The following is a 25,232-nucleotide window of genomic DNA, read 5'->3' on the forward strand; positions in this document are numbered from 1 at the left end:
GGTTTCACTGCTTCAGGACAACCACACACGCTACTAGTTTCAAAGCCTCTGCAAGTGCAACTCAGCACCGACAGCTCTCCATTAACTCATCGCTTCCTGTTAAATCATTTGTGCCCTGTGAACTTGCTGGGAAGGGATCTTATGACTAAATTGTCAGTCTCAATTTCTTTAACTAAACAAGGATTTTACTGCTCCATTCCTAAGCTCCTATGCCAAACTACACACCCCAGGCCCTCTTTTGCTGCATGGACCCTTGACATCTCACCACACACCCTCCTCTTGAAAGCCCTTCATTCTTTCCCCTCATGCCTATTTCCCCACTTACAAGTCCCGGACACCCTGCATTGTACTGCCCAATATTTCCCGGCTGAAGTAGACACTCCTTGGTTAGAATCTTTTCTTTCCTCCAGCACATGCCCTGAAACTTTGCACATTCCATGTATTTTTGTTTCATCTACTAAAGCTGCTGCGTCAGTTCAACTCACATATTCACAAAGTATTTTCTATCTAGGTGGTTCAGTGCCCCATGTCTCTCTATCTAAATCTGACACCGTTCGCTGGGTTGAAATTGGGGACTGGGTAAAAATTGTCTAAATAGAACTGATTAGCTGTACATTGCACCAGGTATTTTTGACACCTCAGACCATCTAGTTACTAAAGTATTAATTCAGATTGATCTGCCTGTTGTTCATTCCCTGTGTCACCTGTCTCTCTCTTTATGTTCATTGCAAACTGATAGCATTCCATGGCTCTCTTCGATTCCTGATACACTGTGGTCTCAAGGGAAAAATGATTTTGGCAGAATAGCAAATTGTGAACCTCTAGTAATCTTTCCAAAATCCTCATTCCATCCTTGCTGTGCGCAATATCCTCTCTCTCCGAGGCTGAACTCGGAATTGCTGCTGTACATAAAGATCTCGTTAAAAGGGGGGCTATAATTCCTATTAAATATTCTCCTGTAAACTCTCCTATCTTGCCAGTAAAGAAAGCTGATGGCTCTTGGTGCTTTGTCCAAGACCTCAGACAAGTCAATTCTGCTATCTTTCCTAGAGCACCGATCGTGCCTAATCCTTCCACTATTCTGTCTACAATCCCTCCATCTGCACGTTATTTCTCAGTTATTGACTTAGCAAATGCTTTCTTTTCTATTCCTGTACATTCTGATTCTCAGTTTTGGTTTGCTTTTACTTTTCAAAACCGCCGTTGGACATGGACCGTTATGCCACAAGGTTATACAGAGGCTCCTTGTGTATACGGCCAAGTGCTTGCTCAAAACCTGGAAGGCTTCTGGCCTGACAGGGGAAGTGCATTGATACAGTACGTCGACGATTTATTACTCTGTAGTGAAACAGAGAAAGCATGCACACAAGATACGGAATTATTGCTCAAGTATCTTGCAGAAAATGGGCACAAGGTTTCTAAGGCCAAGCTGCAGCTAGTTCAAACCACTGTCAAATATTTGGGGCATGACATCACTTGTGGTACCAGAGCTCTGTCAAAAGACCGCATAACCACCATTCAAAACCTGCCCAGACCAGTCACAAAACAACAGGTTATGTCTGTATTGGGCATTTTAGGTTACTGTTGACAATGGATTTTAAATTTTTCTGAAAGAGCACAGCTTTTGCAAAATCTAGCTAACACCACTGACCTTCCTCTTTCTGGCCGCATACAGTGGAATGAGCAGGCTGAGAAGACTCTGTGTGATTTAAAAAGTGCATTACTCTCTGCGCCAGCGTTAGGGCTCCCTGACTATTCTCGTCCGTTCACTTTGTTCGTGGACAAAAAGGGGGGATATATGAATGCAGTACTAACACAGCTCCATGGAGAAAAACAAAGGCCAATAGCCTATTTTTCGGAAAAATTGGATCCAGTGGCTAAGGGACTTCCAACCTGTCTCAGAGCAGTAGCAGCCACAACAGAAGCCGTGCTAGCCAGTACAGATATAGTGCTCATGAGCCCCCTAACAGTAAAGGTGCCTCACGCCGTACACTCCATTTTAGTACAGGCCAAAACTTCACATCTCACTACTGCTAGGGCAATACACTATCAAAACGTACTCTGTACTCTGTCTAATGTCACAATTGAAAGATGCTCCACTCTCAATTCAGCCACTCTTCTTCCAGGTGAAGAAGAAGGGGAGCCACACAGCTGTCATGACAAAATAATTATGGTCATAATACCCAGACAAGACCTGCAGGAAACTCCACTAGAAACAGAAGAAGTTCTCTACGTAGATGGATGTTCCTTGTGACTGGATAATGGAACACCCTCAACCAGCTATGCAGTGGTCAAAGGTGACCATTTGCTGGAGGCAAACCGAATTTCGTCAAGTTTAAGCGCGCAGGCAGCTGAATTAATTGCTCTCGCCCAAGCCTGTCAGCTGTCAGAAGGGAAAGCAGTAACCATTTATACAGATTCCAGGTATGCTTTTGGAGTCTGCCATGATCATGGAGCATTGTGGAAATTAAAGGGATTCAAAACCAGTACTGGTAAGCCCATCCAACATCAGAAATTAGTCGAATCCCTCCTCGAAGCTATAATAAAACCATCAAGACTGGCAATAGTTAAATGCCAGGCCCACACTGGGAAACAAGATCCTGTCAACAAAGGAAACGACCTGGCTGATCACTTTGCTAAACAGGCTGCCTACAATAACACAGCAATTTTTTTATTTCAACAGAAAGATTAAAAAGACGCTGATAATCAAATAATCTCTTTACAGAGTGCAGCCACGGACAGAGAAAAGAGAAAATGGTCCGAAGAAGGATCCCTCTCTGATGGAGTCTGGACTCACAAGCAAAATAACAAACCTTTCTTTCCAAAAGCTTCTTTTCCAGGTATGGCAAAAATCGCACATGGCCTGGAGCACGCCGGAAAGGATGCCATGATTCAAGATGTCGAGAGACATTGGGAAGCCGTAGGCTTCTCTACGTATGCAGAGCAATTCTGCAGACGCTGTGCACTATGTCAAAAATTTAACGTAGGTAAAAGTACCCCGGTACCGCTGTCACACCTAACCCAATGGGTTCATTCGAACATCTTCAAATGGACTTCATTGAACTAACATCATCTAAAGGGTACCGATACTGCTTGGTAATTGTCGATGTGTTCTCCCGATGGGTGGAAGCTTTCCCTTCCAAACATGCAGATGCAAAAACTGTGGCAAAAGCCTTGATAAAAGAAATCATTCTAAGATGGGGAATACCACAAAAATTGCTGACTGATAATGGTACCCATTTTGTGAACTCTGTAATAAATGAATTGACCACTTGGCTCCAGATAAATGTGCATCACTATTGCAAGTACCACCCTCAAAGCGGAGGTATAGTAGAAAGGTGCAATGGCACCCTGAAATCTAAATTGGCCAAGAGTCCTACCACGTTCAAAAGTTCACTGATGACACTGCTATTGTGGGCTGCATCAGGTGTGGGCAGGAGGAGGAGTATAGGAAGCTAATCAAAGACTTTGTTAAATGGTGCAACTCAAACCACTTACACCTTAACACCAGCAAGACCAAGGAGCTGGTGGTGGATTTTAGGAGGCCCAGGCCCCTCATGGACCCTGTGATCATCAGAGGTGACTGTGCAGAGGGTGCAGACCTTTAAATATCTGGGAGTGCAGCTGGATGACAAATTGGACTGGACTGCCAATACTGATGCTCTATGTAAGTAAGGTCAGAGCAGACTATACTTTCTGAGAAGGTTGGCATCCTTCAACATCTGCAGTAAGATGCTGCAGATGTTCTACCAGACGGTTGTGGCGAGTGCCCTCTTCTACGCGCTGGTGTGCTGGGGTGGCAGCATAAAGATGAAAGACGCATCACGCCTGGACAAACTTGTTAAGAAGGCAGGCTCTATTGTAGGATTAAAGTTGGACAGTTTAACATCTGTGGCAAAACGACGGGCACTAAGCAAACTCCTGTCAATCATGAATAATCCACTGCATCCACTTAACAGTGTCATCTCCAGGCAGAGGAGTAGCTTCAGTGACAGACTTTTGTCACCGTCCTGCTCCACTGACAGACTGAGGAGATCGTTCCTCCCCCACACTATGCGACTTTTCAATTCCACCTGGGTGAGTAAATGCTAACATTAATTTTTTTCATTTTTATTACTATTTAATTTAATATTGTTTCTTTGTATCAGTACACTGCTGCTGGATTATGTGAATTTCCCCTTGGGATTAATAAAGTATCTATCTATCTATCTATCTATCTATCTATCTATCTATCTATCTATCTATCTATCTATCTATCTATCTATCTATCTATCTGTGAGCAGACGAATTTAACCTGGCCTGACACTTTACCTCTGGCCTTAATGGGATTGAGAGGGAGGACACACCGGCAGTTGGGACTGTCGCCGTTTGAAATTCTGACCGGATGACCCATGCCTGTTGCCAATGACCATGGCAATGTCAATCTGCATACTGTGGACAATGATCTTCTTTCCAGTCTTACAGGTCTCTGAGCATCCCTGAAGGAGGTCCACGAGCAAGTTAACCAGGCTTGGCGAACTAGTCCTCCACCAACAGAGTCACAGATTCCCTTGGGAACTTGGATACTGGTCAGAGACACCCAAAGGATGCACTGGCATCAACCTCGCTGGAGGGGACCATTCCAAGTGTTGCTATCCACACCTCACGCTGTTAAAGTCGAAGGACTTCCCGCCTGGATTCACGTGTTGCATTGCAAAAAATGGCATTCATAGCTTTGCTAGTCCTAATCTTTTTTATCCATCTGAATTTAGGACAAGGACAAACAGGTGGTGACCATCGGACTCACCAATTGAAGCAAATACATGGGGACTTTCCCATGTTAATTTTCCAAATAGGGAAGACTGCCTCATTCCAGATTGACTTTTGTTCCATTGCTCCCTGTGGGTCCAGTGGACAAGACAAATGGAGATTGTCTGAAAAATATGTTTGTGTGACCCGACCCAGGTACAAAACTGATTTTAATCCCTCCTCCAGTCTATCTGAATGTTCAAGCTGGAGTGATGTGTTTGCAAACACTGGCGACCAGGACTGGGGGTATAATCCGTGGGAAGCTCAGGAACATGATTTATAAACAAGGTTTTCTATAATTAAATCAAGGTTTACCCCAATTCATGAATGTAAGGTAGAAATTTGTAATCCTTTGATTATCACTATAAAAGACCCCTCATATCATGATAAAGGAATCTACATATTAGGGGCCCATGTTTCTGGCACAGATCTCCTTGGAAAATTTATTATACAGGTAACAGAGACACAACCAGCTTTTATCTCACTTAGCTCAAACATCTCTGCTACACCTCCTCCTGACGACTTACCCGCACAACCGATTATTTCTCTAAATATCACCACCCTTTCCCCTACATTCTCCATAGAAACTGGATACGGTGACCAGATCTGATGGCTGCAGTGGGTCCTCTATTCTGCGCAACAGATAAACCAATCCAACTGTTATGCATGTGCCACTGCACGCCCTCTCCTTGCCACTACCCCATTTCCCTTAACTGATCCCTCAGACCCCATTGGCCTTCCTTGCTTGCTTTACCTATTTACTACCGCTTTCCCACCAACGAATCCCAAATGTCATACCTTGAATACCCTTTTTCCCCCAATTCAACCTATGACTCCCCTTATGTTCCGTCCCTATATTGGCAATTACACTTGTTTCACTCGAGCCGCCCCTAAGAAGAATGCCGTTTTCCTTGGCTCCCTTCCCTGGTACTCCTTTACTTACAATGTCTCTATCAATGCCTCTACCTTTTTCCCCAATAACATTTCCTTTAGTTGGTTCACCTCCCACGCCACCGCCCGTGCGGATGTCTGGTGGATGTGCCGAAGATCTAAATTACTGGACATACTCCCACCTGAATGGACTGGTACCTGTGCCCTTGTACAACTGGTCATGCCTTACCGTCTCCTTCCCCTTCGTGGCCAACAACCTCCATCCTCTCACCATTTACATTGTGTTCGTAGATCCTTAGCATCTGTTACAAATTTCTCATTACATGGTCCAGGTGTGTATATTGACTCAATAGGTGTTTCTAGAAGGGTCCCTAACAAATTTAAAGCAAGAGATCTAGTAGCTGCTGGTATTGAATCTCTTTTTCCCATAATCACTATCAATAAAAATGTGGATTGGATAAATTATTTATATTACAATCAACAGCTTTTCCTGAATTTTACTAAAGAAGCTGTTGAAGGAATACATGAGCAATTAGATAAAACCTCCCTTATGACCTGGCAAAATCGCCTAGCACTAGATATGCTTCTAGCTGAAAAAGGTGGTGTTTGTGCTATGTTTGGAGATGCTTGCTGTACGTACATTCCGAATAATACTGTCCCTGATGGTTCCATTACCTGTGCCCTCGCTGGTCTGAGCGCTCTTTCCCTAGAATTGGCTGAAAACTCAGGCATCGATACCCCTCTTGATGAATGGTTTATATCCACTTTTGGCTCTTGGGGCCAATGGTTCAAATCCATTTTCGTTTCTCTTTTAGTTGCTTTAACTGTTGTTCTTTTGATTTGCTGTTGTCTTATTCCAATAATCCGTTATTTTATCCAGAAGTTCTTCACTGCCTCAATAACTAAAGCTTATTTCCTCCACACAGAATGCATGCATCTTCTTTCCCAGGCCCAATTCTCTTCCCAGTCTTCTTTTGACCTGGACTGTTTAGCTTAAACTCTCTTATTATTTAAACTTTTAAGTTTAAAAAGGTGGGAATGTGGAATGGAAGTTAAAATCTATTGCTAGCTTCTGTATGAAAATCTGCATGTTCTCTGTATGCCTTGGTATTATTATAACAGATAAAAATAAGTGTGCTTATTAGGGTAGAGCTGCCAGTGTGGAATGCAGTTTTTGACTCTTCCCAGTTGCTTCAGCAGTGTCTAGATTATCGTCCTAGTAAGATGCCAAACATATGACAGGTTTTCTGATAAGCTTCATTCCAAATATAAGACTAGAATTTATGCTTTCCGTTGTAATCAACAAATTTTGTAAAGAATGTTCTGTGGCCTTGGATGGAACTGGTATATTTTTTTTCTAACCATTCTCTTTGAAGATTTTGTTATAAATGCAGCTGAACCCCCCTTGTCGGGGGCCTTCCTTGCATTTTCTCTCTGTAAGGAAAAGCCGCTCTGCTCAGCAAGAAGTCAGAAATAAAAGATTCTGCTTATTAGAATTGGTGTCTGCCTGCTATTTGTTTGAACCTTCGTCCACATATATTAAAGGGAAGTTGCTACTTGGAAAGCTCAGCCAATGAGAAACAAAAATCCAAAGAATTAAGAGGGGTTGCCAAGCATTTTCATATGACTGTAAATAGTATATATTAGTTTCTATTTAGTATATAAATACAGTACTGGATGTGTGTTCAATTCTTAAGGTTCACACTTAACTTTTTTTTGTAATATTGTTTCTTAATGTAAATATATATATCTATATTTAATATATATATATATATATATATATATATATATATATATAATAAAAATAATTACATGAAATTGCTGTCCTGACCAAAGTATTGCCTGATGCAACTGCCTCATTGCTGGCCTAGGATGCAACACTGTTTATTTATGAGTTAAACAGGCCACATTAATTACAAAAATTAACCACCCTACTATATAAATATATACAATGTACATGTGTTCTGAAGTGACGTTAGCTGCAGGTGGAAGCTCCGGTCGCACTTTACACAACTGTTGTTACAGTTCTGCCTTTGTCCAGAAACGGCTCCATAAGCTTTATGACAACAGTCTCGGAAAGTCTTTCTCCTATGGGACGAGTGGGATCTTTACCTAAATAAGGAGTGGCATTGCACGTGTACTGTGTCAGCAGGCCCATGTCGATCAGACACAGGAAACTCTGCATATATGCAGTGTGTGTGTGTGTTTACTTTGGTTAAATTCTGTTTTGTTATACCTTTTGTGAAGGTGTTTATTTGATATTTGGACTTCACTCTTCACACATTATACACTTCACGTCAGCATTTGGCCAATTATTAGTAGAACATGAAGAAGCTTTCTGTTTCAGTTATGTGTTCAACATTTCCTGTCTCGTATTTCCTATCATCCTACATTTGCCCAGATCGTTGTAGACACAGAACGCTCATGAAATGTATGTGTTCCAAATAACAATATATTATTTATAAACAACTCCAGACACCTCACACCCAGATAAACGGACTTGAGCTGGGAGAACTTCAGCTGCGTTGGTGGTAGATGGGATAGCAGGCTGCTTGCTGCTTGTGCTGATCGACACATTTACAAAACAAAAGACACTGATGGAGAGGTGCAAAGGAATTTTAGGTGGGCAGGAATTACAAATGTTTTCGTAAACTTCAGGTATTCTAGTGTTATAATAATCCACAGTTCCAGCAATATGACCCCCACTCCACCAAATGAGCTTCGTCCCACTGCTCTCTCAACTCGGACTCTCTGGGTGAAGCACATTGAATCCAGGAAGCACTTTTGGGTCAGGCAGAACCTCCCTGTGATAGGAGAATCGGCCTCCAGCAGCTCCTCCTGTGTGATATCCCGTGTACTAGGAAAGCAGCTTCCAACCTACACTCTGGACATCTGATAGTTCAGGATCAGTGGAGAGAAGAGATACGGACTAACATTGAAGGGTGAGAGGTGCAAGTTCATTTATAAGAGTGCTGTACATCAAAACAAAGGGGGGTCTGGGGGCTTTGTTTCACTGTTCTTCAGCACTGACACTACTTCAAAAAGTCAATAAAAACAAAAAGGACAAAAAAATGGTGTATTTACAACAAAAACAGTGAACTCCTACAAAAACTACACACACGCACAATTCAAAAATGAAGGTAGTCCTCTTTCTTCATCCTGGGCTTAGGAAGCTCCTCTAACAGGGAGAAAATAAAGTAAAAAAAAAGCACAATATAAAAAAATGAATTGTGTTTATATACAAAAAGAAAAAAAACATTTGCACCAATCCCAAAAGAAAAAGATTATATTATTCCAATACCAAATATACAGTATATATTTCCACCAAAAAGATTAAAAAATCTCTATTTACAAAGCCGTCAAATAGCACAACTGCTTCTTCAATAGCTCAGCAGTGCTTACCCCTGCCTCGCCTTCATGTCCGCTGACTACCCCTGTTGGTCAGCAACTCCTTAAACATCACCGACGAGATTATCCAGCCAATCTGCCATCCCTGTCCACCCCACGAATAATTCCAGGTAGAAGCTGGTACGTTCACGCCACGCCCTGCTACACGCTCTGGGCAACTTTCTACTTAAATTGAACCCCTGCAAGTAAGCACCCCCTGGATGGCCAACAGATAAGCTGAGCTCAAACACACCAGTTGCCGACTCACCAGTAAGCAAATCTCATAAAATACGGGATCCCTATCTCTGACTCAACCTCAGTTACAAAAGTAAATGCCGGCTTTTTCTTCCAGGTGTGCCGCACCCTAATCCACCTGCGATGGGCAGGCTGCGAGGATACCGGCGTCTAAAACTAAACACGTGCAGAGAAGCCCGTACTGGTCATTGTAACGGCTCCACGTGTGTCCAGACCCACCGCGCCTCACTGCACACACCGGCCGAGACGGCCCTGCATTCCCACAGTAGCGCCCTTAACACATAAACAGTAAGCGCCCTTTCTTTATGCTGCGCTTTTATTTCCCTAATAAATAATGATATTCGATTTAGTGTTTCTTTAACTTAATTTTGGTAATACACAGAGTCACACATTACCGCAGGCTGCCCACAGAAACTGCAACTCCCACACAGCCCTGCGTTTGTCTAAATGGGATTCACACCAGAAGGAAGCAGCCTCCCCCAGTCCATCCATTATAACAGCCTCTCGCCAAGGAAACGTGCCACTCACCATCCAGGTCAGAAGGCCATCCACCCTCATCCTTCCATTCCGGTCGGGTAAGGAGCCATCCATCCCAGCCAGAATGTCAGCCAACCCTTGTGGCCCATTACACATAAAGAAGATGTTTCTGTGTTACCTCTGTCTTTTATGATTAATATGATGATTATAAGTATGATGTTTGCTTTTTTACTCCCATTTTCTGTAAAGCTGGCTCTCTATTGCAAGATCTTAATATTTGTAATTAGACATTCAAAAGCAAACAGACAGATAAAATATGAATACTTTACAGGAAGGCAAATAAAACTAAAATCACAGAAAGTGTTGTAGTGCTCACAATTTTAAATTCATTTTTCTATTTACATGTTTGATTTTTGTTTTAATTGGTTATACACTCCACATTCTCTGGGATGGCAAATATATAGAATATAAATATATAATTGAACAGCTGCTTTTATCTATTAATGACTAATGATTTAGAAGGCATTCAGATTAATGGTGATGTGTCAAATATTCAAGCCTGATTCTTCCTTAAAAATCTGTTTTGACAAACCAAATAACGTATGTGTTCTAATCTGTCTTGTTTAATTCTGATATTTACAGATTCACAAAAGAGAGAAACTCTGCACAATTTGGTTAAAGTGTTTATGGAGATTTATATAAAGATATGTAGAGTTTAAAAGAACTGTCACTGAGCAAGATACAAACCTGAAAATGTAAAATGGAACAAACTAAGTAAATTATGGATTTGATTTCTGACTGAAAAAATAACTGAATAGAACACATTTGACATTTGTTTAGCCAGGCCAAGTGAGACCTTCGAGTTTACACAGAGGGTCTCAGCAGGGAGCTGAACTGGTAACTTTGGTCAATAGACTGCCCTCCCTGTATTTATTAATTTATTTACAGTTAAAAAAAAAAAAAAAAACCTCTTCTCATTTTAATTTATGAAATGTTGCTGATGGACAGAGGCTCAGACGTGTTTATGTATGTTTGTGTTTTTAGGTATTTACAAAAAGAGTTAAGAATTAAATCAACCAAATATAAAACAAAAAAATAGTATTTGGGTTATTTGAGTTATTGTGACATGAAGCCTGCAGCTCCTTCAGTAAGTCGACCTGAGAGAATCAAACCTTCAGGCCCAGAGCAGCAGGAGCTGGAAGCGGCTAATGAGCGCCTGGCTGACACCTTAAAACGGCTCCACCGTCACCTCTAATTGACACGACTCTCTGGGTTTGAGGTCTTCGGCTTTTCTTAGCAGTAAATATCATCTTTAGAGCAGGTCAGCTGAAGATGTTTACTGCCTTTGGAGGTCCTCATTAGCCCACCTGTCACAAGCAGAAGGTGCCACACTCTGGGGTCTTGTTTGTCGACTGCTAATTAAGGCCTGCAGACTCCTTGGTGTAGAAGCCTTTGTTGTGCTTTCAATTTCAGAATTTATTCTTTTAAATCTGCTGTTGGCTTAGAGGGGTTTGGAATTAGGCTTATTTGTTTCAAGCATTTTAACTTATTTGGAAAAAAGTACCCTTGCTTTAAAAATCTATGAAGTGGAAGAAAAAATGTATTTCACATATGCTTTAAGAAATAACCTAAAATGTAGATCTAGAAGTAGAAACAAATATTTTATTAATTTTAAACAGATGAACTGAACATGCAGGCTGATTTCATCAATCAGTCGTCACCTTAAACCACTTTACTAACCCTGACATGACACATTACATGTAGATATTCTTCTCCTAAGTCTGAGAGGGTGCTGACCCTCTAAAATGTCACCCACACGACTGGGGACACAGCAGGTCATCACTGTCATGGGTTTGGAGCAGATGGGACAGGATTTAATTATAATAATAAAGCATTTTATTTATAAGGCACATTACATTAGCAGATTTACTTTTGGTACCTGAAACAAGAAATCAGTAGAGGGGAAGCAATGCTCCATAATTCAAAAGTGGGCCTGCTACTGTTAGTTAGAAGTTCTTAGAACAAAGTGTGAATGTCAGAGCATATCAGGTAGCTGTGGCCCCCACACAACACAGTGAAAATACAGTCTGCTGTAAATGTGATACGTATGACAGAATACACTTAGGTTAAGCAACAAGAAAAAAAAAGGACAACAACCTCTCACCTACACTGAAAAAGTGTAGTGTGTTAGTGTTTGCTAATCATTCTCTAGAGCAGGGCCGTCCAGCTCTGTTCCTGGTGGGCCGCAGTGGTTGCAGGTTTTCATTCTAACAATTTCTTAATCAGTGATCTGTTTTTACTGCTGATTAACTTGTTTTGCCTTCATTTTAATTGAAGTGACTCAGATCCCTTAGTTGTTTCAACTAAATAATCACGTGACACAAATCCGTCACATGACCAGCTAACCTAAAAATAAAGAAACATTAAGGTCTAAGTCATGTTGGTGTGCTCAGGAACCGATACATCTTGATGGTGGTCTTCATAAAAACAGAAAATCAACAGTCTGCTGTGGCAGAAAGAGAGCAGTAACAAGTCCTGATATTCAATTAACAACAAGAATTGGCTTCTCATTAAGAAACTCGTTAGATTGAAATTGGCTGGAGGTTGACATTATAATTTAGCTGGACATCTGTTGGCTCATTTCACATCTCGTTTCTGCTTGGCTGCCATTTAATGAAGAAACAAATCAATTCAGAGGACTGAATCCTTAAATACAGGGCTATTAAAATGAAAGAAAAAGGAGTTAATTAGCAATGAAAACTGATTGGGAAAAGAGTTAGAATGAAAACTTGCAGCCACCGTGGCCCACCAGGGGCCTCATGTATAAACGGTGCGTACCCACAGAAATGTTGTGTAAGAACTTTTCCACATTCAAATCGCAATGTATAAAACCTACACTTGGCGTAAAGCCACGCACTTTTCCACGGTACCTCATACCTTGTCGTACGCAAGTTCTCCACTCGGTTTTGCATACTGGCGGCACCCAGCGTCAAAGCAGTGCTACTGTTCCTGTGTGATTACTCTTTATTGTCCTGACGCGGCTTTATAAATACACTGAAACTAACCGCATATTGTTTATTAGTGTAACGCATCTGATTGTAATTTACTTGTAACAATATAATGGTCCAGGGAATAGCCATAGTATTCCAAATTCCATAACTGCTTTAGCGTTGTTACTCAAACTGCACCTTTCTCTTCTTCTTTCAGCTGCTCCAGTTAGTCGTTGCCACAGTGGATCGTCTTTTCCATATTACTCTCACTGCAGCACTCGGAGTATTTATATCACTGTATCTGAGTGTGAATCACAGCAGTAGCTGATAAAGAAAGAGAATTATCGGTATACGGCTTCAAGGACACGCTGTCTCAGCCACGGCAAAACATTTCAAAGCCTTTCCTGTACGGACCTCGCGGTTCACAAACAGTTTCATCCCAAGAACTTTAAACGCATTCAATCAATTGCTCCTTGTAGAACTGTTAGTACTTATAAGTACAATCACCTCGCTGTAAACTTGCACTACAGTTATTATATCTCACAACCTGAGCCACTTTATAAAGCGCGTATTTACATATGATGATGATATCATTTTTAAGATGAAATGCAGCAAAATATGTTTATTATATTATACAGATAAAACTTTAACTTCATTTAAATAATCTATATTCTTCACTGGCAGTGTCGTGAAGGATAGAATAATTAAACATGTACTACGAAGATATTTCAATGTTCCTTAAACGTTTTGAAGAAACGGCGCTCTAAGCTTACAGGTGGCTTAACGTCTATTACAGAGCTGATTGTGTGGCGATCGGTTACTTGGGGAAAGAAAAGCACTGACTGCAGTGACGGCTACGCCAATATATATTGAATATAAAACAAAAAGAGAATATAACAACTCAGCTCAAATTTATGCAGCAACAAATTTCGTCAAAAGTTAAATGCTTGTGTCATGAGCACAAGGCGACTATACAGTGTTCACAACCGACGTGGCCATCCGCCGTGCATAAGATACCATATTGACATTGGCGGGCGAAGGAGCCACCGATTCTTCCTCTGCCCAGTGCCACCACAAGCCTATAGCGGCCCCTGAGTACTGCTGCAATAAATTATTTCATCAAAGGTCGCAGACAATCACTGCGCCGTGAAACCCATGTTTAATAACGTGATTTAACTCCTATCATCATGAAAATGATATCACGTATACATCTCAGTATTTTAGTTATTCAGAGAGCTGTAATATCACGAATGTAATGGATTCTGTGTCCAGTTGGAGGAAGAGAGCCGGTTTAAGAAGCAAGTAGTGATTGACACACATAGAGCACATAGAAGATCACATACAAAACAAAGCATTTAACGTGCTACTTTAATTACGATGTGATTTGAGAAACTGGTTAATTAAACGGTCTTATGATGAAGTTATGATGTTCTACTTTAATGACAAAATAAACTACGTGATTGAAGTGGAAATGTTGAGATTGAAGTTGACATTTCATGCTTTTTCCCCACTGTGTGCCTTTTTTTTTCTCTGTACCCTAATAAGCTTTCATATGACACTTGTTACCTTTCCTGCCTGTCTCCGGACCTTGGTTGGGGTGACGCAGGGGAGCTTCTCCTCCTTCATGTCCAGTGGTGTGAAGCTCCAGGGCCAGAACAACATGCTCTGGGGTAAAACCCTGTCCCTGAGTTCCCTTCTCCTAATTTACAGCAGGGAGTAACACACAAGGCTTGACTGCTCAATGGTTGACTTTATTATCTCCTTCTTTTAAGGTGCCTGTTTTAGCTTAACAGAGGCCAAAAAAACACGAGAGCCCCACCACGCCATCAACAACCTCTATATTCAAAACTCCACCGCCCAAAACCCCAACAACTCCACCCACATCCCACATTCAGTATAATTGGGATGTCAGGCTGCTATTTTAAGCTCTGATCTCAACACTACCCCCACTGCTGGATGGTGAGTAACAGCTCCATTCCAGCACTAAGAGAAAAAAACATAATCCCAAATAACATATATACAGATTCCTACATTGCATAACTTTCCCTCTCTACAACAGAGTACATTTCAACATATGAACACAGAACAGTTGTCAATTTAGTTCAATTGGCCACCCATTCACCAATTTTGTCTGGTGGTCTTCTTATTCTTCTGCGTCTCATGGTGGGTAGTGTTTTTAAAGGAGAGTTGAAGATACTCTCTTCCATGCTTTGTTGCTCAGCACTACCCCCACTAGTAGGGTGCCTGTCTTCATTTGTGAAACCGAAGGTGGCTTTCAGAGGGGGCTGATTTGGAATTAATGGGCTCCAAGTCTTGTTATTATCAAGGTCCACATCCCTCTCGTTTCCTCCTTCTGGGGCAGGATTCCTGAACAGCACCGATAAATCAAAATCTTGTTCAGCAAGGTCTGTATCAAGGTCATGGGGTTGTATTTCAACAGGCTTCCATGTTTCTGCATTGTGAAAGACCCAGCCATTATCTCATGGGGTGCGGGGGTAGTATGGTTTCAATTTGTCATGATGTACTACCTTCCACTTTGTCTTTGGGCCTTTCTGGATGCGATACACCAGATCATCTAAATGACCGAGAACAAAATATGGTCCTTCGTAAGATGGCAAGAACTTCCTCACTTTATTCTTTACTCTTCGGGTTCCCTTTACCAAATGCCAGACAGCATCTCCAATCTTGTACTGAACTCTACAGACGTTCTTATCATACTGTTTCTTAGCACACACTACAGACTGTCCGAGGGCATCCCTTACAATTTGATGTGCAAGCTCCAATCTTTCTCGGAGCTGAATCACATGTTGTGGAAGGGTTTGATCATGATCATAGTTTAGGGGCAAGCCAGCAACAATGTCAATAGGTTCCATTACTTCTCGTCCAAGTAGCATCATATTGGGTGTAAAACCAGTCGAACTGTGTTTTGTGGCTCGGTAAGCCATTACGGTATACGGGGTCATGAGGTCCCAGTCCCAGTGGCGACGCTCAGCTGTAGTAGCAAGAATTTTCTGAAAAGTAGCATTAAATCGTTCTACTTGTCCATCTGATTGGGGTCGAAATGGAGTAGTATGTGTCTTCTCAATTCCTAACAACCCACACATCCGATGGAATATGTCAGATTCAAAATTGGAACCCTGGTCACTGTGTAGACTGTATGGCACTCCATAACGGCACAACCATTCTGCAGTAAATACTTCAGAAACTGTAGTGGCTTGATCATTTGTTAGGGAGTAAGCTTCAACCCACTTAGTAAAATAATCCTGTACTACCAGAATATAACGATTATACTGTAGATTGCAGTCTCATTCAGGGGACCCATCAAATCAAGGGCCACTCTTTCCATGGGGGCTCCAACCCGAACAGTCCCCAAAGGTGCTTGAGGCCACTTTGAAGGTCGTGACTTAGCTGCACAGTTGGTACATGTGTGACACCAGAGTGCTACGTCTTCCCGTATTTGGTACCATTAATATCTGGCCTGCAAACGTGCTAAAGTTCGTTCCACTTCAAAGTGACCCCCAACTGGGCCATCGTGCATTTGCTTCAGCACCTCTGTACGAAGTTCATGGGGCAAAACAATCTGGTGATTGAACGCAGTGCCTTCAGTGTAGTAAAAACATCTCAGTAGGATGCCTTCCCGGATATACAACCTTTTCCACTGGCTCCAGTATGTTTTGGTGGCATGGCTGGGCTGTGCTGCAAAACTTCTGCCCATGTAGGGCGTCCTCTTCCCTTGTCTATCCACTTCCACACCAGGGCAATGTCAGGGTCTCCAACTTGGGCAGCATGTAGTTGTCCAACCACAGAACAAAACTGGCTTGTTGGCTTCCAGGAGGTGAATCTTCTCCACACCCTTTTGAGACAAATTAATATTTTTTGTTCTCACCTTGCTCATCATCATCATCTATTTCTCGCACCAGAGACTTGGAAGTGACAGGTAATTCTACCCCCACTGGTGGAAGCTCCGGGTCTATAGTCCCAGGGTTTTCTTTTTCTAGGTCGTCATTCAAATAGCACTGCACAGCTTGATGAAGGCAATTTCTTACCAATGAAGGTTCTGGTATCTTACAGGTGCAGGTAATACGGCAGGGTCTTCTTGATAAGACATCAGCATTTGAGTGTTTTCGTCCAGGCCGATGGACCACACGAAAATCGTATTCAGCAAGTTTCTCAAGCCATCTTGCCAACTGGCCCTCGGGATCCTTCAGTTGTTAAAGCCAACGTAGGCTGCTATGATCAAAACGGACTATGAAGGATCTTCCTAGCAGGTACTGGCGGAAATAAGAAGTAAACTCCACAACAGCTAACAGTTCCCTTCTCATGGTGCAATAGTTCTTCTCTGTTGATGACAGCCTTTTGCTCCCATAGGCTAACACCCTTTCTTCCCCGTTCTGCATTTGGGAAAGAATGGCCCCAATTCCACAAGCACTAGCATCTGTGTTGAGAATAAGATCACAATCATCAAGGGGATATCGTAGAACAGGAGCAGTAGTAAGTAGTCTCTTAAGATTCTCAAATGCCTCCTGACATTCCTCAGTCCAATGAAAATGGGCATACTTCTTAGTGAGTTCATGTAGTGGATGAGCTACGGTGGCAAAGTCCTTCACAAATCTGTGATAATATGAAGCCAATCCAGCAACCTGATGGACCTCTGAGATGTTGGTGGACCTCTGAGATGTTGGTAGGTTGGGGCCATTCATGAACTTTTAGAATTATCCTGGGGTCTGTGGCAATGCCGTGCTCTGAAACAATGTGCCCAAGGTAAGCCACCTGTCTGTGGAACAAACAGCATTTAGCTGGTTTCAGCTTTAAATTGGCTTGCCGCAGTCTGTCAAACACCTGTCCCAGTCGCCCGAGCATTTCTATAACATCTTTCCCCAACACAATAATATCGTCCAGATATACCAGACAGGTCTCCCACTGCATGCAAGCCAGTACACGGTCCATTAGTCTCTGAAATGTTACAGGGGCATTTGACAGACCAAATGGCATGACATTCCATTCAAACAGCCCTTCTCTGCTGCAAAAAGCTGCTGCCTTGCATGCTCTGGGCGTCAACACTACCTGCCAATACCACGCGGCCAAATCCAAAGTACTAAACCATTTGGCTGTGGACAGCGTATCTAGAGTGTCTTGGATGCGGGGCAAGGGGTACGCATGTTTAACAGTACGCTCGTTCAGAGCTCTGTAATCCACACAGAGGCGGTATGTCTGGTCCTTTTTACGGACCATAACTATTGGCGAGGCCCAACTATTATTACTATTTTGAGCGAGTCCAGAGTTCAAGCTTTGTTGTATTTGTTGGTCTGCATTGACTTGCTTATCTTGTGCCATACGACGTGGCGGTTGTTTCACAGGATTACCAGGCAGTGTCTGAATGTCAAGTTGCACAAGGCTGGTACACCCCAAATCATCCGGTCATGTTGAGAAGACATTGCTATACTGTTGCAGAAGCTGAGCTAGGCCATGTCTTTCCTCTGCATTTAGCTCAGCTGAACTCCCTACATACAGCGTCTGTAAGTGTTTAGGGATGGTGGAGTTGACAGAGCAGTCCAATTGTGGTGTAACCAAAGAAGGGCTGTGCTGTATAACATCAGCTGCCTGAAGAAACCCTGCAATGGCTCCCTTCTATGAAACCTTTAGTGCTCATGTTGTGCTGGCTGGCTACGTGTTGCAGGCTTCCCATGCCCCTGCAAAGAATATTCACCCCTATCAGCTTCACAGAAAAGAACCTGGTTCTGCACCTGGCCAACTGAATCACACAGCAGCGCTGGGTGATCATTTATCCAAGACACCCCCAGGATGAAACGCAGGTCCCTAGTGCTGCTCTTTAATGAACAGCGCTGCATAGCGTTCACAGGTGTACTCTCTGTAAAACTTCCAAAGCTGACAGATAGGAAAGGGTTAATACAGGCAGCGCAGCAAGTCACGGTCACGCAAGGCACGGTAGACACGCCCACAGTGGATTGGCTTGTATTCTCATTGTAAGCATGGCGTTCTCTGCATGAGATTTGAGTCTCGATCCCGGTGTCATAAGTATCTTCGTTTGTTACATACGAAATAAACGGATTGGTACCGGAGGTGTGCAGTCTAATCACCAAGTAATACTCTTCACAAAACAGTTCGGGCTTTATAGCGACTGAGTCCGCATATTCTCGGAGTTCGGTCCACACCGTCTGTACGATAGGGTTACAATGGCGCTCACGTTCGCGTCCGACAATCCCATCCTCAACACTTTTCTCCCAGTTTACTAGTGGAAAACGGTGGGACATAGTTTCCTCTTGTGTGGGCGATGTCCTAAAGGGGTTGGTGCTAATTGTGGTGGCTTTGGAAAACTGTGCTTCCAGGTCAGCGTCAAACCCTAGTTTTGTTGCCATTCACAATTTCCTAGTTACACACTCCACTGAGAGAATGCACCAAGTTTCTTTCAGTTTTACAAGCTTCGTGTCACTCACTAGTGCTGGCAGGAATAATCCCGGATGAGCCTCCAGTGTTACCTTTCCTGCCTGTCTCCAGACCGTGGTCGGGGTGACGCAGGGGAGCTTTTCCTTCTTCGTGTCCAGTGGTGTGAAGCTCCAGGGCCAGAGCAACGTGCTCTGGGGGAAAAACCCTGTCCTTGAGTTCCCTTCTCCTAATTTACAGCAGGGAGTGACACACAAGGCTTGACTGCTCAATGGTTGACTTTATTATCTCCTTCTTTTAAGGTGCTTGTTTTAGCTTAACAGAGGCCAAAAAAACACGAGAGCCTCACCACGCCGTCAATAACCTCTATATTCAAAACTCCACCCCCCCAAAAACCCTGGTAACTCCACCCACATCACACATTCAGTATAATTGGGATGTCAGGCTGCTATTTTAAGCTTTGATCCCAACACACTCAGACAGTGGGCTACAACTCGACTTTTCACTACGACTTTGATATGTGACTTCTTTTTTATTTCCGGCACTGTGCGATTTTATGAACGTGAACTTTCAAGTTTCTCCAACACGCTATGTCACTCGATCAACTTCCTTTTGTTGATTATGCCACGGTTTATTTGAACAAATAGTATGTTTTTCCTTTGCCTCCACTTGGTATTCGCTGAAATTCTTATATTTTCCCCCGCGCTTTTCCCATTGTTTTTTCACAGAAGGCTGCGCTTAAGGGCGATTTATATTGATTTGCATATTCAAAGAGGTGTAATTCTGGGAGGAGTTGGGGCGTTACATAAGCACATGCACGAGCGTTAGTTTTCACGCTGACCGGGATTTATGTAGAGGAAGAACGTGGAAGTTGGAGTACGCACAGATTCCTGCATCTGGATTTTTCTGTGCGTAAGCACATTTCAGCTTTTGTGCTTACGCCATGTTATAGTGCGAGTTCTACGCACGGCGTTATACATGAGGCCCCAGGACCGGAGCTGGACACCCCTGCTTTACATCAAAGATCAGTTTGTGAAATTAAGAATGTTTTGTTCCTGCGCTTTTAATCTTGTGATTATTTATAAAAAATAAAACACTTCAAGCTCAGCTTAAAGGGTAGACTCCACTTTATTTTATTTTGTTTCACGTTTGTTCATGTTACTCATTAATATGTGTCAAGCCGCAGTTTGGATTTTATTTAACTGTAAGGAGATGAGACTAGGTTTCCTATTCCATATTAATGAAAAATATTACAGTGTATCTAACATTTATTCCCTTGTTTATTGTTGTTTTCTGAGTGCTATGATGAAATGTTTTCTTGTAAGATTGAACACTTCAGCCTCTTTACAATCACCACAGTCGAGGGAAAATGCGTGTGATTACCCCTCTAAAAGCATCTATTGATGATTTATAATGGAGGGTATGGGGCACGATAAGAAAAACTAAAAAACATACCAAATACATCCATTATTCAAGCCAAGACAGTTGCTTAGTATTGATCTGCACCATTCACGTTTACAACACATTTTTGTGACAACATAAGAGTTATCACATATTCCTGGTAGTGTTTTTCTCATGGTAAGGATACATTTTCTATTCAAAATATGGACGTAAATCAAAACAAAACCAACTACATGGAACTTAATGCTTACTATCGTTTGGTCTTTCATACGTATACTTAGGGCTGATTTATACTTCATGCTCAGAACGCGTACGCACCCGCATCATGGCTGCCACACGTTCCCAGCATTCATTTCACACGTCCTCTGAGCAGGTCCTCAGAAATTAACGCAACGCGTGTGCGAGTTACAGTACCAGCAAAAACTCGGGGGGCGCAGTGTGCTAAAAGTCGGAACATGATGTCAGTGTCTCTGTTTACTATCTACGTGTGACAGAAAGCCTCTATGCAGATCCTACAGGATGAATACATCAATGTGGTGAAGCAAAATGCCGACATACAGATGCATTCGTGGTGCTTTTATATTCAAGCGTTGCATATCCCCGATCGTAATACGATATATTTTAAGTCTCACATACCATCTTTTGTGCCGTCTTTTTTTTAATTTATTTTTGCAACTTAACAACAGCAACATAATGTATAGCGCTATATTTGAGCCACTGAGAAAAAAATAAAGGACACGGTGAAAACGTGTATTTTGTGATTAAAGTGGAAATATCAGCTTTACTCTCGAAATGTCCACTTTAACCCCATAGTTTACTTTATCATTAATGTAGAGCATCGTAAACGTCATCCCAGTTTTTAATCGCTATGAGCTTCTTGGACCTGATAGCAGCAGAAAGCAGTAATAGATCACCACACAGAACAAATTAAATGTATGATATTCCAACTCTCTGCACATTTAGAATCTTTAGATTTAAACTTGATACCAATTTTAATGATAAAATGCATTAAAGTGTGTATGTTACACTATACATATAATTTCATTTAAATAATGAATACTGTTAATAATTACACACATGGGGGTGTCACGGTGTTGGAGCGATATCACTGCTGTCTTTCAGGGAGTTATGTTGCTGGTATTTCCTGCTTGTATTCTACACTGGGTTCCGGTTTCCTTCCAATGATATGCAGATTTGGGTATTTGGTGCTGCTAAAATGATGCTAGTGTATGCGAGTGGTTTTATTCACCTTGCCTGGCCTCGTCCAGGAACTGTTTCTCACTTGTGCCCAATGCTTGCTGGAATGGGCACATCCCTGGATTGATGGATTTAATCAATAAACATCCTTTGTCGGAGATATTGGGGTAAGGTCTCATCGGAATTTAAGTTGTTCTAGGCAATTCACAACACAGAGAAGCCGAACATGTTCTCACCATGATAATATCTCACACTGCCACCTGGTGGATTCCTCCAGATTTATGTAAAGTATGCGCGCAAGTATGAACACTACAATGCTTGCGTAGCAGGAGCATCCGCTGCAGCATGCGTCGCGTCACGTGAAGTATAACTCCGGCCTTAAGAATACACAAGAAAAGACCTCTCAGTTCATCAAGCTCGTTTATTTAGCTCATAGCTAAGCTATTCCATAAATATTGTCACGCTTGGGTCACAAACCAGCAAGCCCCAGAAACGCTCAAACTTGTTTCTCCGTCTCCAGATGTGGGTAACCAAGTACCTCGTTCACTTTTTTTAGTTGAGGTCGAACCCCTGCCCATAGAATAACCCAGGTAATGAGTCTCAGGCATACCCAGCCTAAATTTTTTAGGATTAGCTGTCAAACCAGCCCGCCTCAATCTGTCAAGAGCAGCCAAATACGTGTGCCAATCATTACTGAAAATAACGACATCATCGAGATATGCCCCGGAATATTCAGAATGAGGACACAAGATCTGATCCATCATACGCTGGAAAGTTAGAGGAGTGCCATGGAGACCAAACGGGAGTCTAGTAAATTTGTAAAAACCGCCAGGGGTGGCAAATGCTGTTTTCTCGTAACTGAAAGCTTCAAGAGGCACCTGCTAGTAACCCTTCGTGAGATCCAACATAGAGATATAGGACGCCTGACCCAGTTTTTCCAACAACTCGTCAACACAGGGCATTGGATAGGCATCAAATTTGGAGACCTTATTTAAGCACCTGAAATCGAACCATCCAGTATTGAGACTAATACAACAAGACTTCACCAGTTGTTTTTAGTTTCACGAATAACACCCAAAGCTAGCATCTACTTGACCTCTTCACGCACGACATTCCACCGCACCTCCGGGATCCAAAATGGGTGCATCTGCACTTTAACACTGGGTTCAGTAGTGATTTTATCTTCCACAAGACAAGTGATGCCCAGCAGGGTGGAAAAAACATCAGTGTTCTATCTAATCCAAGATAACAACTCAGTTTTTTGTGAGTCAGACAAATCGTCACCAATGTCAACATCTGTTTGAGAGACAATACCCAGGGATGACCAAACTCTCTGTGGGTCACACCACTCCTTCAAGAGATTAATATGCAAAACCTGTAGCGGCTTCCGCCGGCCTGGTATTCTGACCTTGTAATTTATTCATGCACTCCTCAATTACGGCAGGTCCCTGTTGTGAGGAACTTGTGTGGGTCAGAAGGAATAAGAACCAATATGCGATTTCCAGGTTTGAATTCCCAGAGCTTACACCATCTATCATACAGATGCTTCTGGGTGTCTTGTTCACATTGCTGATGCTCTACAGCGAAATAGAAGAAAGTTTAAAATCTTATCCTGCAGCGAAATTGCTCAATCTGGAAACCTCGGTCCATCAGCCTTCTTCCGGATTCCCATCCATTCTTCACGAACAACATCCAAGACGCCCCGTGGGCATCTACCAAACAACAACTTAAATTGAATCAAGCCAGTGGACACCTGCGGAGATTCCTGAACTGCAAACATAAGGAAATGCATAACAGAGTTCCAGGACATTGTGTTATTATGAGTGACTCGCCTGATCATCTATTTTAATGTCTTAAATCGCTCAGTCAGGCCATTTGTCTGTGGATGGTAAACAGTGATGCTCAACTTTTTAATGGCAAGGCTACCACACAGCCGTTTCATCATGCGGGAAGTAAAAGGTTTGCCCTGGTCAGTTTCACTAGGGATGCCAATACAAGTCATTTCTAGCCTGTGCAGTAAAATAGTATGAGCAATGGTGTCAACATGCTGCACTTAAGTCTAATAACATAATTACAGTGGAGTTTCCTTCACCCGAGAATATCATAATGTCATTTACAACACACATTAATGCTGTTTTCTGTATTATGACCAGTATGGAAGCCAGAGTGGAATTTCTCAAGTAAATTATGATGCATAAGGTGTGGCGGAAGCTGATTGGGGACTACTTTTTCAAGTATTTTAGACAGAAAGGGTAAATTTGAAATGGGTCTATAATTATTAAGAATGTGTGGGTCTTGGTCTGATTTTTAAATAATGGTTATGCATTTATGGTTATTATTTTAACTGTTGTTAAAATGTATACCCTTAGGGGCGGCATGGTGGCGCAGTGGTCATGTTGCTGCCTCGCAGTAAGGAGACCCGGGTTCACTTCCCGGGTCCTACCTGTGTGGAGTTTGCATGTTCTCCCCGTGTCTGTGTGGATTTCCTCTGGGTGCTCTGGTTTCCTCCCACAGTCCAAAGACATGCAGGTTAGGTGCATTGGTGATCCTAAATTGACTCTGGTGTGTGTGTGTTTGTGTGCCCTGTGGTGGGCTGGCGCCCTGCCCGGGATTTGTTCCTGCCTTGCCCCCTGAGTTGGCTGGGATTGGCTCCAGCAGACCCCTGTGACCCTGTGTTAGGATATAGCAGGTTGGATAATGGATGGATGTATACCCTTAGAAAGAAATCGCCTCAGAGGTTAAGAGCTGTTAATCTAGCGCATGCTTGATAATGAAACATCGGGGACTAAACAATTCTTGTAATGCTTGTATTAGAGTAATGTTTTATTTGTAACCAGAGGAATGAAGCCTCAGCGGCTAGACGGCATAACTTAACGTGTGCTACGTATAATTCAAAGCCCAACTATTAACTGAATGCTCCTCAAATATGAATATTTAAACTGTGACCTCAGAGGCTGATTCTTCAACGTGTGTCCACAGTGAGAAAGGGTTTGATTTTTACTATGTTAATATTCCTGATAGCAGTAGTTAGCAATATATAACTAGCAAAATCAAAATTATATACATAAAAGAAATAACACAATTACAAAAATGCAGTATATGGTGAATAATGACTTAAGAACACAGACACAGACTATTACTCAAATTAAATATATTTATCATATCAAATATAACTGCTCAAACCCTTTCGCAGCAACATCACATGAATGATTTTTTTTAATTCAGTTTTATTCTTGAATAAAAGCACACTTACTTTCTTATCCCTTCTTGTAGGAAGCAATGATAAAGTTCTTCTGCAAGATGAGCCAAGAACCATCGTCTTTTCTCAGTGGACCCCATGCATGCCTTGTACAGTACGTGAGCGTTCACCGCCACCAGGTCACATGACAGTGCTATGAAGGGGTTCAGGCCTTTTTGTGAAAGTTTTTACTTTTGATATCAATG

The sequence above is a fragment of the Polypterus senegalus genome, chromosome 3, assembly GCF_016835505.1.
Source record: "Polypterus senegalus isolate Bchr_013 chromosome 3, ASM1683550v1, whole genome shotgun sequence".
Classification (NCBI taxonomy): domain Eukaryota; kingdom Metazoa; phylum Chordata; class Cladistia; order Polypteriformes; family Polypteridae; genus Polypterus; species Polypterus senegalus.